This window comes from Sciurus vulgaris (genome assembly GCF_902686455.1).
Source record: "Sciurus vulgaris genome assembly, chromosome: 1".
NCBI lineage: Eukaryota > Metazoa > Chordata > Mammalia > Rodentia > Sciuridae > Sciurus > Sciurus vulgaris.
Window position 1 is genome coordinate 100,525,402 of NC_136461.1, and position 16,499 is coordinate 100,541,900.

Below are 16,499 nucleotides of genomic sequence, written 5' to 3' on the forward strand. Positions count from 1 at the left end.
TTAGGCTCCAGACTCATTTCTGTCTTTATTATTCTTTACTATAACACTTTGTTTTGAAATTATATTTATATTGTGTGATATGTTTTAGTGTGGTGTTTTTGTGAATCTTGTTATTTTGAATTATGCTCTACTTCAAATATGGATAGGTGCAAAGTATTGAGGACTATACATATTTGGTATTTTTTGAATGAATTAAGTGATTTACAAAGATGTGTCTAGGTATTATGTGTCTTCTGTCCTTTTTAGAAACTTATGTTAAGATACTACAGTTTACTTCTACTATTTAAGATGGCAATTCTTAATATTTTCTAGACCACTGACACCTTTGAGAATCTGATAAAATATATGGACCCTACCTCCGGAAAAAAGTAACAGGCATTTGAGCACAAAATTTTACATTCGGTTTCAGGGATCCTTTGAAACCAACCTTGGATACTGTCTTAAGTGAACTGAAATCCCTGTTGTTGTTTCATATCTAAACTTTTTCAAAGTCTTTGTTCACTTTTTGTGTGGCCTAAGGACTGACTGTACCTGCACTTAAAGACTAAACTTTGAGTCTTTGAGAACAAGATTTAAGAGTGATTATTACTATAGTTTTATGGGAGAAAATTCTAAAAACTTCTTCCAGTTTTAAACCAGTACACCCTTGATTTCTAAAGAAATAAGATTTTTCTAGTCACTTTTAGCATCTTAAAATCATAATCATAACTGACTGACTTTTTATTTGTACAAACTACTTTTCTTTTTTTTTTTTTTTTTTTTTTTTGGTACCAGAAATTGAACCCAGAAGTATTTAATCACTAAACCACATCCCCAGCCCTTTTTATGTTTCATTTAGTGACAGGATCTCACTAAGTTGCTCAGGGCCTCGCTAAATTGCTAAGGCTGATTTTGAACTCACAATCCTCCTGCCTCAGTCTCCCAAGTCACTAGGATTACATGTATGCACCCACCGTGCCTGGCCAGACTATTTTTTAGCAATATGATCAGCATTTGAAAATGTTAAAGTGATTTATTTTTCCCATTATCTTTAAAACTTGTTCACAGACATGTTTTATGTAGTTAATAATTATATAAACATTCAGTATTAACTCAACAAGTACTTATTGAATGACTACTATGAAGCTAAAACAGTCCTTGCAGTCATGGAACTTATATTCTAATCAGGAGGTATAGGCCATAACCAAATAAATATAGAATATGTCAGGTGATAAGAGCTATGCAGAAGAGTAAAAGTAGGGTGAGGGACTAGAGAAAAACATTGACCTGGAGGAACAGAGACTGGGGCAGAGACCTGAAGAAAGTGAGGGTATGTGTTCTCTTGGGGGAAAAGGGTATAGGCAGAGAGAACTTTTAAGTGTAAAGACCCTGAATGTACATCTGGCCTTTTTGAGACCAGCTTGGAAGCCAGTGAGTTTGGAGGATGGTAAGCAGAGGGAAAGGGAGAAGAGGGCTTGAGCTTAGAGAAATGGCTAGGGCTGCTAGAAGACCTTGTCGACCATAATAAGAACTTTGGAATTTATTTTGAATTGAGATGGAAAGCTATTGTAAGATTTTGAGTAGAAGATAGACCCTATTGTGACTTAGGTTTGTGAATATCATTATGGCTACTATGTGGAAATCAGTGTGTGTGTGAGATACAAGAATGGAATCTAGAATACCTATTGGAAGGTAAATCTTCATTTTTTAACCTTTTCCAGTAATTGCAAAGTAGCCATTCTTCCTGCTCTTAGGCTTCTAGGTATCTTCCCTGTCCCTCTCCATTAAAATAACAATAAAATTAACATTTGCATAGGCAGCATTTTCCTCTTTGGAATATTTTTCATTTCCAGAGGAATAAAAGTATATGAATGTATTTCTCCAGTGTATATCTGAATTGCCTTAAAAAATAGTTTATACTAGTTTTGACAGCCACAGTTGTTGAGTGTAAGTTTCATGGTAATTTCATTTTCATTGGGTATTATTTATTTATTTATTTTGCAGTGCTGGGGATTGAACCCAGGACCTTGTGCTTGACAGGCAAGCACTCTATGAACTGAGCTATAGCCCCAGCCCGTTTCATTGGGTATTATTAACACTTAAAAAAATAGTTTCAGGGCTGGGTGGGCTATAACTCAGTGACAGAGCACTTGCCTCTCATGTTTAAGGCACCACATAAAAATAAACAAAATAAAGACATGCTGTCTATCTACAACTAGGAAAAAAAAAAAAAATAGTTCCAGTCATAAAATGACATCTTTTAGATTGTTAAGTTGAATTTAGCTTGCCTCTTTCAACATTTAACTGTAATGCTAATTGTTGGGATAACAGAGATGAATTAAACAGGGTCTGTGCCCCCAGGAAGTTTTTACATTGGATTGTAATTTGTAATCTAATAGTTAAATAACTCAGAATCTTGCCAGTGTTTTCTGTTACAGATGAACTTTGTTAGTGTATGGTTAATGATCGCAGATATAAAATAGGCATTCCAGTTGGAAATCAAGTTTTTCATATTGGCAGTTTTTTTCTTACAAAGTAAGAATTACATAATTTATGTTTTGTATGATGTCTTTAGAATCGTATAGCTTTGACAGCCTCATGTTTGTTCTTTGCAATAAATTATGCAACTAGTACTTGCTGAGGACTCTCACAGTTGAATTTTAAATTGTAATTCTTTATGGTTATTCAAAAAACAGACTTGTTTTTGTTAAATGAGGTTAGCCTTGCATCTTTGAAATTTTATTTCCTTTATAAAGGGAAGTAATACCAGTCTGTTTTGATAGAAAATAATACCACTGTGAGGACATTTCTGGTTTTGAAATCTAGATAGCTTGATTTGGCGTGAGTGGGGAACTTCAGCATCAATGAAGTAAGTTGAACTAATTGAATTACCTGAAAGCATCTACCACTGTGCAAGACATGTGCTGGAGATGCAATAGGTGTTCATTGAACACCAGATAACTTTTAAACTCTTGGTCCTAAAATTCTCTTTATTTTAGATGTTCAATAAAAATAACTCATACAAGGCATTTTTATCTTAATGTTGTGATGTATTTAGAATTGTGAACCTAAGCTTACTTCTTCCCAATGTTATTTTCCAAATTAAATAAATCAGTTGTAAAGGGTTGACATACATCCAGGTATTTTCTGCTCTTTCTGATGTCATATAATTGCTGCATCACTTAATGCCAGATTCACATCTTATGGAAAATATTAGCATTAAACAGAAATGTTTAAGTTTTCATATGTTACTGAGACAGATGAGAGTCCATTTTGTATGTATGTGCATGAAATTTGTGGTTTACAAACTGTAGTTTTTAATGTTATTCAGTATCCCATACATAAAGATAATATTGACCCATTCACATTTTAAATTTTTTATAATAGTGGTAAGTGGGTTTGCATTGAATGATTCACAGTTTCAGCCCCCTGGGCACAGTTTTGAGATGACTGGTTAAGTGGGCAAAAATGATCCAGATGCGTACTGAACCTGTAAGCTTAGCTTTGTTCATTATCATGAAGTTCTGATCAACAAAGCAGTTCAGCAGAGAACTGTGTCATGCTCTCATTTCCGCTTGAAAATAGGCCTTTTAGACGTAAAAGGTACACACATGCACACACATGCACCAGTTTTTAAAAAAAAAAAAATTGATTAAGGTAGAGTTGAAACAAGAAATGATGTGCTTTTATAAATGGTCTGAAAATGATTCTTTTAATATAATTTTCAGAAGTAAAATTACATTAACTACACTTTAGGATTAACTATGTTTTATGAAATAAACTTCAATCACTAGACAAGTGAATGTTTAAAAAGCACTTATGACTTATTTAGGCTACCTAAATTTATTGTAGATAAATATGAAAAAATTTTTATAAATCACTTGTTTTCCCAGTGTTTGCTATCTCTGGGTAAAATTTAGCCTATTTAGGAACATTGGTAGGCAGCATTTCAAAGTATGGAATGACAAACTTATCCAAATTTAAAATTAAACGTATAATCCTGTGTTTGGTTTTATAATATATTTACATTAGGCTCTTTTACATAAGAATAGGAATATACTAAACTACAAATAACTCATAAAAGACACTGTTGAATTAATTAAAATTTTGAAGGGACTTTGAATTCACCAGGCTATATACTTATGTATGTTACTCTTTTTTTTAAACAATGTTGCATTATACTCACTAGTTCTGGATGTGAAAGTTTGTTTTGTTTTGGCTTAAGATAGGACTGTGGTTTAGCTATCATGGAAAACTGTAAAGGCACAGAAAATTAGGTATAACTGGACAAATTCCAAATTCAGTTTATACTACTCTAATTCAGTAGTAGGAAATCTCTTATTGCAGACTGAACATTTCAGATTTGTCAGATGTGTTACTCTGGAGAATAAATTCATTCATAATTATTTTCAGTGATATTTTAAAATTCATTTATAAATAGAATCATTCTGTTCTAGACAAGTTGGCTATGTTGTAGAACATTAAGAAAGCAACCACTAAGTTAATTCTTATCGCAGTTGAAATTTAACCCTTATCTTTGAATTTTGTCATTTGCATTCAAGCCCAAATCTATTGATGCCTTTGGAACTACTCTCTAAATTCCATAGTGAAAATGTTGCATAATTTCATTAAAAGTTTTCAGATTCAGCCATTGAACAGATGTTTTAGTGACCCAAAATTAAGCTCTTTGATGGACAATGAGTTATAAATATGTGGTTTCCACTTTAGAGAATTTGCAGCCCAGTAATTTATTTTGTTTGCTAAAGCCTGACATACATTTTATAAATAAACATTGTATTTTCACAGTAGAGTAAAAATAGAATAATAGACACTTTCTAAGTAAAATGAATGTGAATATTTTAATTTCTTAGTTGTTGAACAGCTATTTCTGTGGTCTTATTTTCTAACAACTTTTTAGTACTAGAGCAAATTGGTTTCCCAGTTGTTTAAACTGTAGTAAAATAAGAATTGTAGGCTGGGGATATAGCTCAGTGATAAAGTATGCACATAGGAATCTCAAGGCCCTGCTCAATCCCCAGTATCACACATGCACAGAAAAAGAATTATTTGCTTTGTTGCCTGATTTACTTCAGTTCTAGATTTTTATATTTTGTAAATTGCTTTTTTATTCAAATAATTATACACAGACCAGACTATATGCATGTGTATATGAACTGCATTGTAGGAAAGTTGTTTCCTTGTTCAGCTAACAATTTTAATTCTCTGTTTAGTATCAGAAGTTAGATATTTTTGTGTGTTTTTTTGTTTGTTCTTTTTTTGGTAGAACATCTTGTTAATACTTTTTTCTACACTGATTAAAATCATCCTGTGCCGCTAAAGTTAACTATCTGCTAGGACAGAAATGTACAGATAGACAAAATGCGTCAGTGTGCATTTTTAGTGAATGTTGGTAGTTTGCCAGTTTTATCTTCAAGTATTCTCTCCCTACCTTTAGACCTAACTATGATGTACTTAAAAGGCAACAACAGTATATTTAGTTTGCACAATGAGAATAGTTTTTCTGATTACCATTTTGCATGTTTTCAGTTAGGATTATTTAGACATTTACTAGTCTGAATAGATACATACAGTAAAACTCCATTTAACTGGTACTTTCTTTTGGTACATTGACTGAATTTTAGATAGTGAACCTTGTATTTTCATAAATACTACTGAATTTTGGATGACATCCTTTTATACTGTCTAAAAGTGAACATGAGCATTATTGAAACTGCAAACAAAAAAAGCCTGATGTTTTCTTTGCACCAAGAAATGTAGTTCATATTGTAAGGAATATGCCCTTGTAAGGCTCAGGATAATTTTCAGTGAATATAACTGCTTAAACATTTTTCCCCATTTAAAATAATTCATGTTACATTGTGGCAAATTCTGAAAAGAATAGAAGTATAAGAAAGAAATTGAAAATCACCCATGATCCTATCATAGAAGATAGTTACTGATAATGTTTTAATGTATATAATGTATATTTTTCTAGTTCTTTCCTTGCATGTACAAATTTTTTATTTTTATAGAAACTAGAGTTATACTTTTGTATATACTATTTCAATCTTCCTTTTTTCCCCCTGAACGGGATATTGGTCTCCTCGTGTGGGAGTGTAAGGTTGATTCTTATTATAACTATTTTAAATAACACTGGGACAAACATTTTTGTACATTTATCTTTGATTGCATCTCTGTTTTGTTTTGTTTTTCTTTCTTTAGGATAGATTCCCAGAAGTGGGATTACTGGATCAGAGGGTGGTTACCCTGTATAAGAATGTGTGTCTCACTGAACCTTCAATGGCTTTGAGTAGGTCAGTTTTTATAATCTTTGCCAATTTGATAGATATCTGTTACATTCTTGGATAGTAATCACAAGATCCTCATATTATTAATAATCAGTAAGACCATCATAGTGTATGAATAGTAATTTGTAGTTATCTTTTAAATAGTTGGTTGAAATGAGTTTCTTTAAAAATATTTTAGGTGAAAGTAATCTTCGTGATCAGAAGTACATTGATTGAAGTTTCAATTTGAACATTGTCCTCTTTTTTTTGAAATAAATACGATTTTAGTGTTATTTAACTAAAATGACGAACAAGAAAACTTGTTTTATAGTGTGTAATATTACATAAAATTAAATTATTTCAGATAGATAAGTGGAATAGTGACAAGGTTCTGACTTGAAAAAACAAGCTGTTCATATTTAGAGATGGCTGTGGAGGACAGTTCCTTGCTTTACCCTTTACTAAGTATATGATTTGAAGCAATTTATATGATTCGATGTTTCTAAACTTTGGTTATTATCTTTAAAAGGTGACTAGTAATAGCTACTTCATAGAATTATTGAAAGGGTTAAAAGTAATGTACAAGACTGCTTGGTGCATAGTAATAAGCTATTTTTGTTAAATTTAATTTTTTGTGCCAGTGTCAGAGAGGGAAGAAGTACCTTATTTTTGTGTCCTTGTTTACATGAATAAATACAGAGATGCAAATGGGCTGTGGTATATAATGGCATGAGGAGGGAGAGTGGTAGACATTCTTTGTGGCAGGAATAATATGTACCAAGTTAAAAAAGAGGTTGAGAAGTCAAAGGACAGGAGATTGATTTGGCAAATACCTAAGCTTTTGATTAGTTAGCAAATGTGGAAGTAAGACAATACAGATTGACAGGATGCAGCTTGTTAAACATTGAACAGTAAGTTGAGAAGTGTAGACTTTGTTCAGGAGCACAAGAAGTTTTAATATGAATAAAATGACTGATAAGGGTATTTATCAAAAGGAACTTCTGCTTTAGAGTATTGAGGGAGGAAAAGATAGAAGACAGGGAGGTCTGGTTTAATAACAGGTAAGGCACTACCTGAGGGTTTAATGGAAAGCAAAAGAGAAGGTTTTAGGGAAGTTGCTGGGAGTCATTGTTGAGAAGATCTTTGGTTCCAGTTTGGAGATAAAATTCAAAAGAAACAGTTGGAGTTTAAGATGAAGGCTGTTTGGAGTTTGGTCACCTTTGAGAGAAGACAGGACTCAGAATACTTCTGTTGCTACTACCTATTTTTAAAAAAAATTGAAGGTAAATTGACTAACATTTCATATATATATATGAAATTTAATTTTTTTAGCATTTTGAGTTCTTGGTTAATGGGGACTCTCACTTTTAGACTTCACATTTCTGGAGTTTTTAATCTTAAAACTCTTCACTGTGAGGTGAAATTCTTTTGCATGTGGTTTTGCAGCATTCAAAAATGCTGCTGGACTTTAAAAATATCAGTTAAGGGAGCAGAAGTGATAAGTGAAGTATAGACTTCTAGATTGTTAAGCAGTGTAGAATGTTGAAAGCATCAAAATATGGAGCAATAAAAAATAGGAATTTTAGTGTATGATTTTTGGGGGGGAGGGTGGGCTGAACCCAGGGTCATTTAACCACTGAGTCACATCCCCAGCTCTTTTTTGTATTTTATTTAGGGACAGGGTCTCACTGAGTTGCTTAAAGCTGAATTAAGTTGCTGAGGCTGGCTTTGAACTCATGATCATCCTGCCTCAGCCTCCTGAGCCACTAGGATCACAGGCGTGCACCACCTTACCCAGCATGAAATGTATGATCTTTAGAAAGACATATTGCTTTTAGTATTCCTGTTTTCCCCCTTCTCTTAATTTTCCTATAAAAATATATACATATATAAGTGTATGAGGGGCCAGTTTCAGTTATTTTGGCCCATCTCTAGCTTTAGTAGTACTTTACACTTGGCTGAATAATATGCAAGCAAGTGGCCTGAAGATTGATATTAATATTTATTTTTGACAGTAAACTCACATGAGCTGTGAATTATCTGCTATCTTTCATTTAAGAAAAATTATCAATCCCCAATTTTTAAAAAATACAGGTTTGTGGTACTTCTAAGATGTTTGCATTTTTTAAACCAGTGAGTTGTCATATCTTAATTATTTTTTTAGTTTTCAAGGATTGAAATTTACAAATTAGGACCTTATTCTTAATTTTTGTTCAAATCCCTTCCCTTTAAAAGTATCCTTGAAATTATTTTAAGAATATTTTAAATTCACATGGAAATGTAGCACACTGTTAAGGATTATATGTGCGTGCATGCTACTTATAAATACTATGTTTTTGTTATGTGCAACCACAAAACTCTAGATCTAGTCAACTGCATATTTCATTTAAAAAAATACCCAGTGGAGGGGACCACATATTTTAAATAGTGATTCAATATCACAGACTATAAGATTCCAGTTGAGTCTATTTTGAATAGCTTTGAAGATATTTCTGCTTATTTGTCAACAGCCAATCAGAATCATTTTCTTAGGACTGATCACTCTCCCATTCCATCCCCTAAAATATAACTGAGAGAATAGGCTCTTTCCTGGTTTGGATCACCGGCACAGTCACTATGACAGCCTGTCTGTATGACTTCCATTCTTAGAAACTGGTTTATATCTTGGCAGGAAAAGTAAGTCATTAGGTTAAGTAGCTAACAGTTCATGGAACATTATTGTAAGATAACCCATTCAATATTTTAAACTTTTTTTATTTTAGGAGTTGGGAGGTCTTGCCACATTGCCTAGGCTAATTCTGAACTCCTGGATTCAAGTGGTCCTCCTGCCTCAGCCTCCTAAAACAGGGCTTATAAGCATGTGTTACTAGTGGTGGGCTTGTTTTTACGTGAGTTGACGTGAAGTATGTGAGACATAAATAAACTTTAATATCTTTCTATGATTAAGGAAGAGTAAGAGAAAATGAAGACCACTGGTTAAATAGAATATTGTGTACATTTTTTTGCAGTCTTTATCAAAAGATTTTTTTCTTATTCCCTTTATGTCAGCAATATTGAATGCTGATTGAAAGTTCTTGACTAAGAAATCATTCATCCCCCAAAATAATACTGAAAAGAATAGTCTCCCACAGTTTTTATTGTTTGATTTTTAGGTACTTGGTACTATTCTGGTAACTGTAATTTTAGCAGTGAATAAGACTACTGAAGCTCTTTTCACCAATTAGGACCAGGTATTGCTGGAGAGAAACAGTAAATAAGTAAGCAAGATAATTCTAGAAGCCCTAAATGCTATGAAGAAACTAGAAGGATGAAATGATTGAGTGATGGAAGGATTTAAATTGAGTGTTGAGGAAAAGCTCCTTCAGATGGAGATATTTAAGGTGAGACCTGAGTCATAAAATGGCAGGCATGTAATGATCTGTGAGAAGACTGAACCAGGCAAAGCGTCTATTTTGTACAAAGGCTCTAAAGTGGGAAGCAGATGGTCATGCTTGAGAAATAACAAGAAGGGAAGAGACTGGTAGGTCCATGGGGAAGAGTTTGGATTTTATTCTGTTAACTATAAAGGAAAGATGCTAGATATCTTTAATAGATTTTATGGATAAATATGTGTAACTTTTGAATTTGAAGGTATCAGTATTGGTAATACTGGCTGAAAATGAACCTGTAGGGTAACCAGTAGTTTTTTAAGACTTAAAAATCACTAACTTATGGTCTGTAAATTTTTAGTTTTCCCCAGAGGTCTGCAGAGATAGGAATGAATTCTTTCTGGTATTGCAATAAAAAACATCCAGTAAAACTTGTATATTTACTCTCAATAGATTTATATAGATAAGATATTGTGTATCTTTTCTGTGACCAATAATTATGTTGACTCAGGCCTTTGGGGCTACTTACCACAATTCATTATCACACATTGTCGTGATTTACAGATTTATAATGAAATAAAATACTTCTTTTGCCCCTTAAGAACCTAACACTGAAGCTCGGTATAGTGACACATTCCTGTAATCTCAGCTACTTGGAGGCTGAGGGAGGAGAATCGTAATTCAAGGCCAGTCTAGGCAGCTTAGAGAGACCCTGATTCAAAATAAAATTTAAAAGGGGCAGAGACTGGGAGTGGGAATGTAATTCTGTGCCATGATTCAGTGCTGTCTACACTGTGGGGTTAAATCCCTACCAATGCAAAGAAAACCTAGCATTGAGGCTGGGAATATAACATTGTGTTAAGAACTTGCCTAACATACCTGCAGCCCAGGGTTTGAACCTCAGCATTGTAAAAAAAAATGGGGGGAAAATAGGAAAAAAAGAATCTGGTTTCTTTAGTTTTTAAGTTCTGATTAGGCTTTACTTATTTGATTAATAACATGTCACTGCAATTGGTAGGGAAAAAAACTCTTTAAAAACATGGAGTCCGTGGAGACTGAAAATTTTTCATGGAGAGATTGGAATTCACTGATTGATGTAATCTCTAGGGGAACCTATGGAGAGAAGAAAACTAACTTTTTTTTTTTTTTAAAGGATAGGCTTCTTACATCCCATTTAAATTGCACGGTAAATTTGTGAAATAGATATTGGTTCTGTTTTTAGAGGAGATGAAACTCTGAGTAGTTGTCTAGTTTATGAAAATTCACACAACTCAAACTATTGAGAATCATGTTGATAGCAAACTTCCAGTAGATCTTCTGCAGTACAAAGCAGAAAATAGTGATCAATAAATGCTTGGTTTTTTTCTTATCAATAAATACTTGTGCACTGCTTACATACAAACATGAATGAATGAGTGAATGAATAATAAGTGAATGAGAGAAGACTAACTCTGTTCCTATAATTCTTCCTTTGATACACCACACAGTTTTCCTCTTGGATGCATCTTAAAAGTTTCTTCAGAAATAAATGACTTTAGCAGTCTTTGTTCTCTGCTACACCCTTCACCAGTGAGGTTTAAATTACTTATAATAAGTTACACAGAAAAATCGGAGGAGGGAAATATAGACCAAGACACTTAGAAAATGTAATTTCTCTTAGATTTCTTAAAACTAATTCATTTGTCAGGTTGTTAGCTTTTTTAAAAAATCTACTTTAGACCTTAGTATTTACAATCAAGAAATATCATTTTTTTGTTCAACTTGTAACTTTTAATTATTTTTTAAATCAGTTTAAAATTTGCTATAATATTCTGAAATGAAATGACGGAATAATAGTATCAAAACATTTACACAGCCAACATTAATTGTCTACTAATGCCTGACTATTGTGGTGGTATATGTGTGCAGTGGGGCCATCTGTTTATTTGTCTTTCATTAGTATATATCAAAGTGTGGTTTGTTATTCAGAAATATGAATTAATGATTTTGGGGCACTAATGGCTAGTAAAGTTTTGAAATATATGTGTAGTGAGATGTTTGCCCTCTTTTTTTTTTTTTTTTTCTCTTCACATCATGTTTGTACCTAGGCAGAATAGTGTGAGATATCTAAACCCAGTGTTTATAATATTTCTAATCCTTTTAAAATTAATTAATATCTTAGAAAATTTAAGTTAGTTATTTTTATGACTGTCTTATAGAAATGGATGCCTGTCATGAAGTTAAAATAAATGATTCTAGAGAAAAGTTGAGAAAGGGAAGAGATGATGATTTAGGATTTACCATAGGAGAATATATGACAAGACAGTTGGTGTGCTAGACTGGTTAAGACATTTATTTTCACAAAAAAAGGAGAAATGAAAAAGATGAAATAAAGTCTATGAAGAGGTAAATTAATGTTAATGAGGTTAGACTATTTTGGATGAGATATTGCCTACTGGGATCTTTAGAGAGGATATGATGTGTCTATCACCACTTGTGTCAGTACGGTGATCACTACTTCATGAAGTATGCAATCTGTCTTGTTGGTTTAAGTTGGAAGTACAGTAAACCTAGATAGAATGAAGAGGGTTGTTTTTATGAAAAGGGAACATATTTTAAAATTTATTTCAAGAGACTATTTTCTGAGAATGAAGTTATAATTTGACAGTCCTATAAAAGATAATTTTATATGATATTTTGGTTTTTGGTACTGTTGAAGTGTTGTTTTTCCTGCTGGATTTCTGTATAACAGCTTTTAGACTGCTCTACTGTTATCCTGTTTTTTATTCTTATACAGTCAGTTTAATAATGACATATAGCCCTATGATATGAATTTTCCATGTTTCAAAAAAATTTTTGCACATGAGTTACAAGTATCAATTTGTCCTATAAATATATATTTCTAAAAGATTGATGAGTGGAACTTTTATAAATTTAATTAGTTACGAATATCAAATTAAAGTTGTAGGCAAGTGATTTGGGAAGGCTTATCTTAGCATAATCAGACCTGCCTTTATCTATATTTTAAAATTTGCAAATAATGAGTGATATTGGTGGTGTTTCTTTTATATTCAAGTGGTAAAAAGTTACTTTAGTAACTGAAAATTACTTTAGTGACTTTAGTATCAAAATTGGCCAAATAGTAATTATTCTCTTTTTAAAAGAAGTTCCTGTGCCTTTTGATTACTGAGCTTCATATTTAGGACACAGATTAGTTGTACACTATTCCTTTGAATTTTAAATAACTGCCTAGTAACTTCTGACTAGTATTTCACTCAAATATTACAATTTTTATGTTGGAATATGACAGCATTATAATTCAAGACTCAACCCCAGTCTATAGCTGAAACCATGGGTAAGGAGGGTTTTAGATGATGGAGTCATCCTTTTGTGCCCATTATGCTTTAGACTTGGACTACTGTCATCAGTAGAACAAACTTGAGATCATGTCACCACTCGGGTGCCATCTGCTTACATGAGTGTTTAAGCAATAGTAATGCATATAAAGAATCATTGCTTTGTGGTTTTTTTACCTTGCTCTGCTTAGGGTCAAGTTTGCTGACTTGAGCTTGTGTCTTATCATTAATTGTCACAGTTTAGATCTTTTGCAACCACAACATTTCTATAACCATGTGTTTAATATGCACTGTGTGTTGACATGTGGAAGATGGACATATGAAGTTTTTAATAGTACATCAAAGTATTTAATCAGAAAAATTGAAAGATGATTTTTTGAAACATTCACATACTTATAAATGAGTGCTCATTTTATCCAACATCCCCATCTATCTGTGGCTAATTTTTTTTAGTATAATAAATTATTCTTTAGTCCCATAAGCCAAAGTGTTCTACAGAAAATCATAGAAATACTCTCTTGTTAAGGAGAAATAGCAGATTGCCAGTGTTTACAGTTTCTTTTTTCTTTTCTAACGGACACATTACATTTATTTTTATATAGTGCTGAGGATCGACCCAGTGCCTCACATGTGCAAGGCGAGTGCACCACTGAGCTACAACCTCAGTCCATTTTACATACTTTTCACTACTATATTTGACAAACTATCTATTTGATGTTGAATGCAGACTAACAAAGAAAACCCTAAGTTATCTCCAAATTGTGCAGTTACAGGTGGTTTTTATTTCCCTCTTTAAACCTTTTGTTTTCTGAATTTTCTACATTGTTCATGTATTTTTAATCAGAAAATAAAATGAATTTGTTAGAATATAAAAATAAATTTAATATAACGTTAAAGATGATTCTCAGGCAGTACAATGAGCTAAAAGTTTTACACATGAACAAACAAAATAATCTGGAATGAAACTGGATGTTTTAAGAAATTGCATTTAATTTAAAATTAAGACAAACATTTGAGTTGCTTATTTCTGAATGTGAGGAGAGAAATGGGGAATTTCTTATACTATTGATGTTGTGCCTTGGGAATTTTATGCTTTTAACTCAAGTTTGCCTCAGTTATATTTATTTAATTGTATTATGGATAACTGTTTAGATACATAATTTAATCTCATTTATATAAATGGCATGCCAAGTTTTACCTTGAATATTTAGTCATTCGATAATGTATTTGTGGTCAGCATGACAAAGATACTAGGCAAGTTTGCATATAGTACCTATCAAGTGTTCCTTAATCTTATTTCTCAGTTTTTCTCATTTGTAAAATGGAAAAGAACAGCTTCTATTCCTTAGGCATGTTTAAGAATTAAATAAGTATGCCTGATATACAAAAAAGCATTTAATTTTATTGCTTCTCTTATCATTAACAAAAAGTTGACATTGCTATCTCATGGACGTTGGAGTAGAAGGTCCCTAGAGACTGAAACAATCATTTTAGACTTTGTTTCCTCTATTTTAATTAACCTAGGGTATTCCTTTAGTAAGTGGGGATGTTAACCATATGTTTAGTTAGTTTCATTATTTGTGTATACAGTAAGTCTTTGACATTCACATCTAACATTTAAACCTAAAATACTTAACGTGGGAAATTTGTAATCCAGCATAGGCAGAATTTTGAATCCTGAGTGTCACTATAGCATCACAGTTGTTATTACCTATTGGTCACTTTTGTTCTCTACATATTTTCATCAAAGGTTTAAAAACTTCATTCTTTGTGAATTGTGGTTCCCAGAGAAAGCCAGTGTTTAATGCTGGTATTTACAGATTTAGGTAAATGCTTACTTTTCTACAATACTGTGGTTATGAAGTGAGTATATTTTGTCGGCATTGCCTTTTTCTTTTCTTTTTTTATCACTTCAATACTTAATTTTAAAGTTTTCTTAGACCAAATTAAAATGTGTTTGTCTGGATTTCGTATTTCCATCAAATGGTGTTGTGGTGAAAGTGTACCTAACTTCTGGCATAAAATTATACCCCCACAGCCCCACTTACAGAAAGAAACATTGATTTTACTAGGCCTGGGGTAGAGCGAAGGAAACTGCATTTTATTCCTCCAGGTGATCTTCAGATGATTCTGATGCAGTACTTTTCCAATTTATTTCTCTGTATGTTTTCATTTTTAGTATTATGTTTTAAAGTTGCTTAAGACTGTATATTTAAAGCCTTAGAAATTAAGGAATTACAGTTTCTATTTAATCATGAAAATTATGATATGTCTCTTAATTGTATGTTTCCTTTTACATTTTAAATTAAAATACATAGATTATTGTGTCAGATCCAAGTAATACCAAATTCACTATAGGAAAAAAATGAAGGCTGGGGATACAGCTCAGTGGTAGAGTGTTTGCTTACTATGTGTAAGACCTTGGGTTCAATCCCCAGTACCAAAAAAAAAAAAAGAAAAAAATTCCAACAAGACAGTTCGGTTCACTACCTTTTTGAAATCATTATCATAGACATACTCAGACTTTTTAGATGTTTTTTTCTTAGTTGTCCTCCCTCATGAAAAGTTTAATGACATAGACATAAACAGAGACATCTGTTTATATAATATATATATACCTATGCTTTAAACTCCAAAAGAGTAAGTTTTATTTTTATGCCCTTCAGGAGTCAATTTTTGGAACTGGGGTTGTGGCTCAGTTGTAGAGTGCTTGCCTGGCATGTGTAGGGCCCTGGGTTCAATCCTCAGCACTGCATATAAATAAATAAATTAAATAAAGGTCTATTGTTAACTAAAAAAAGGTATTTTTTGAAAAAGGGAGTCAATTTTTACCATGTTGGAGCAACATTACCCCTGCTGAGAATGCATGTTGTAAACTAAAAGAAAAAAATACCCTTAGTTTCATCCTCTACTCCAGCCTGTTAAACATATTTTGATATATGGCTTTCTCAAAGGTGTTCAATGTATATGTTTTTTTCCTTTAACAGAAATGAAATCAGGTACATAATATTTCATGCTTCCTTTTTTTCTTAATATATTATGTTTTTTTCATGATAAAATACTTAACTGTATTATCTAATGAATGAATAGTATGAATGCATAGTATTTTATTTTGTGAATTTTTCATCTTTTATTTAAATAATTATGAATAGTTTTCTAGTTTTTTTATTATACAAGTTCTGCTATATTATTATAGTTGAATTTTTCCATGCAATCTTAATTACTTCCTTAGGATAAATTCTAATAAGTAAAATTATTTTATGTTGTGTATTTCAGTATTTTTTGATATGTATAACTTAGAAAGTGAAAGCCCCTTTCCCCAAGAACAAACCACCTTAAGTATTTGTCCCATCTTTTCCTGATACAGTATAACATAGTTTTATTACATAGTCCTATCTATCTTTTGAAACAAAATAATAGATTGCATCTTAACTATAACAAATTGCTTGTTTGCTTAAGGTTATTTTGGTCATCTTTTTATACTATTATATATAATTCTACCTTATTCTTTTAAGCAATATTCATTCTTC

General features: G+C 32.1%; 1 protein-coding gene across 5 annotated transcripts in view; it reads left to right on the forward strand.

The window, feature by feature from the left end:
- Positions 1-16,499, forward strand: part of RAP1A (RAP1A, member of RAS oncogene family) — a 91,501-nt gene that overhangs the window by 1,555 nt on the left and 73,447 nt on the right. Inside the window, exons 2-3 of one of the 5 annotated variants that reach the window (XM_079135945.1) lie at positions 6,202-6,293; positions 9,491-9,646. The exons of 1 other annotated variant lie outside the window; for it this stretch is intronic. The gene's annotated coding sequence lies outside the window, so the exon portion shown is untranslated. Of the gene's footprint in view, positions 1-6,201; positions 6,294-9,490; positions 9,647-14,719; positions 14,796-16,499 lie in introns of all 5 variants that reach the window. 3 more of the 5 variants (XM_079135943.1, XM_079135941.1, XM_079135944.1) reach the window with 3 other exon arrangements.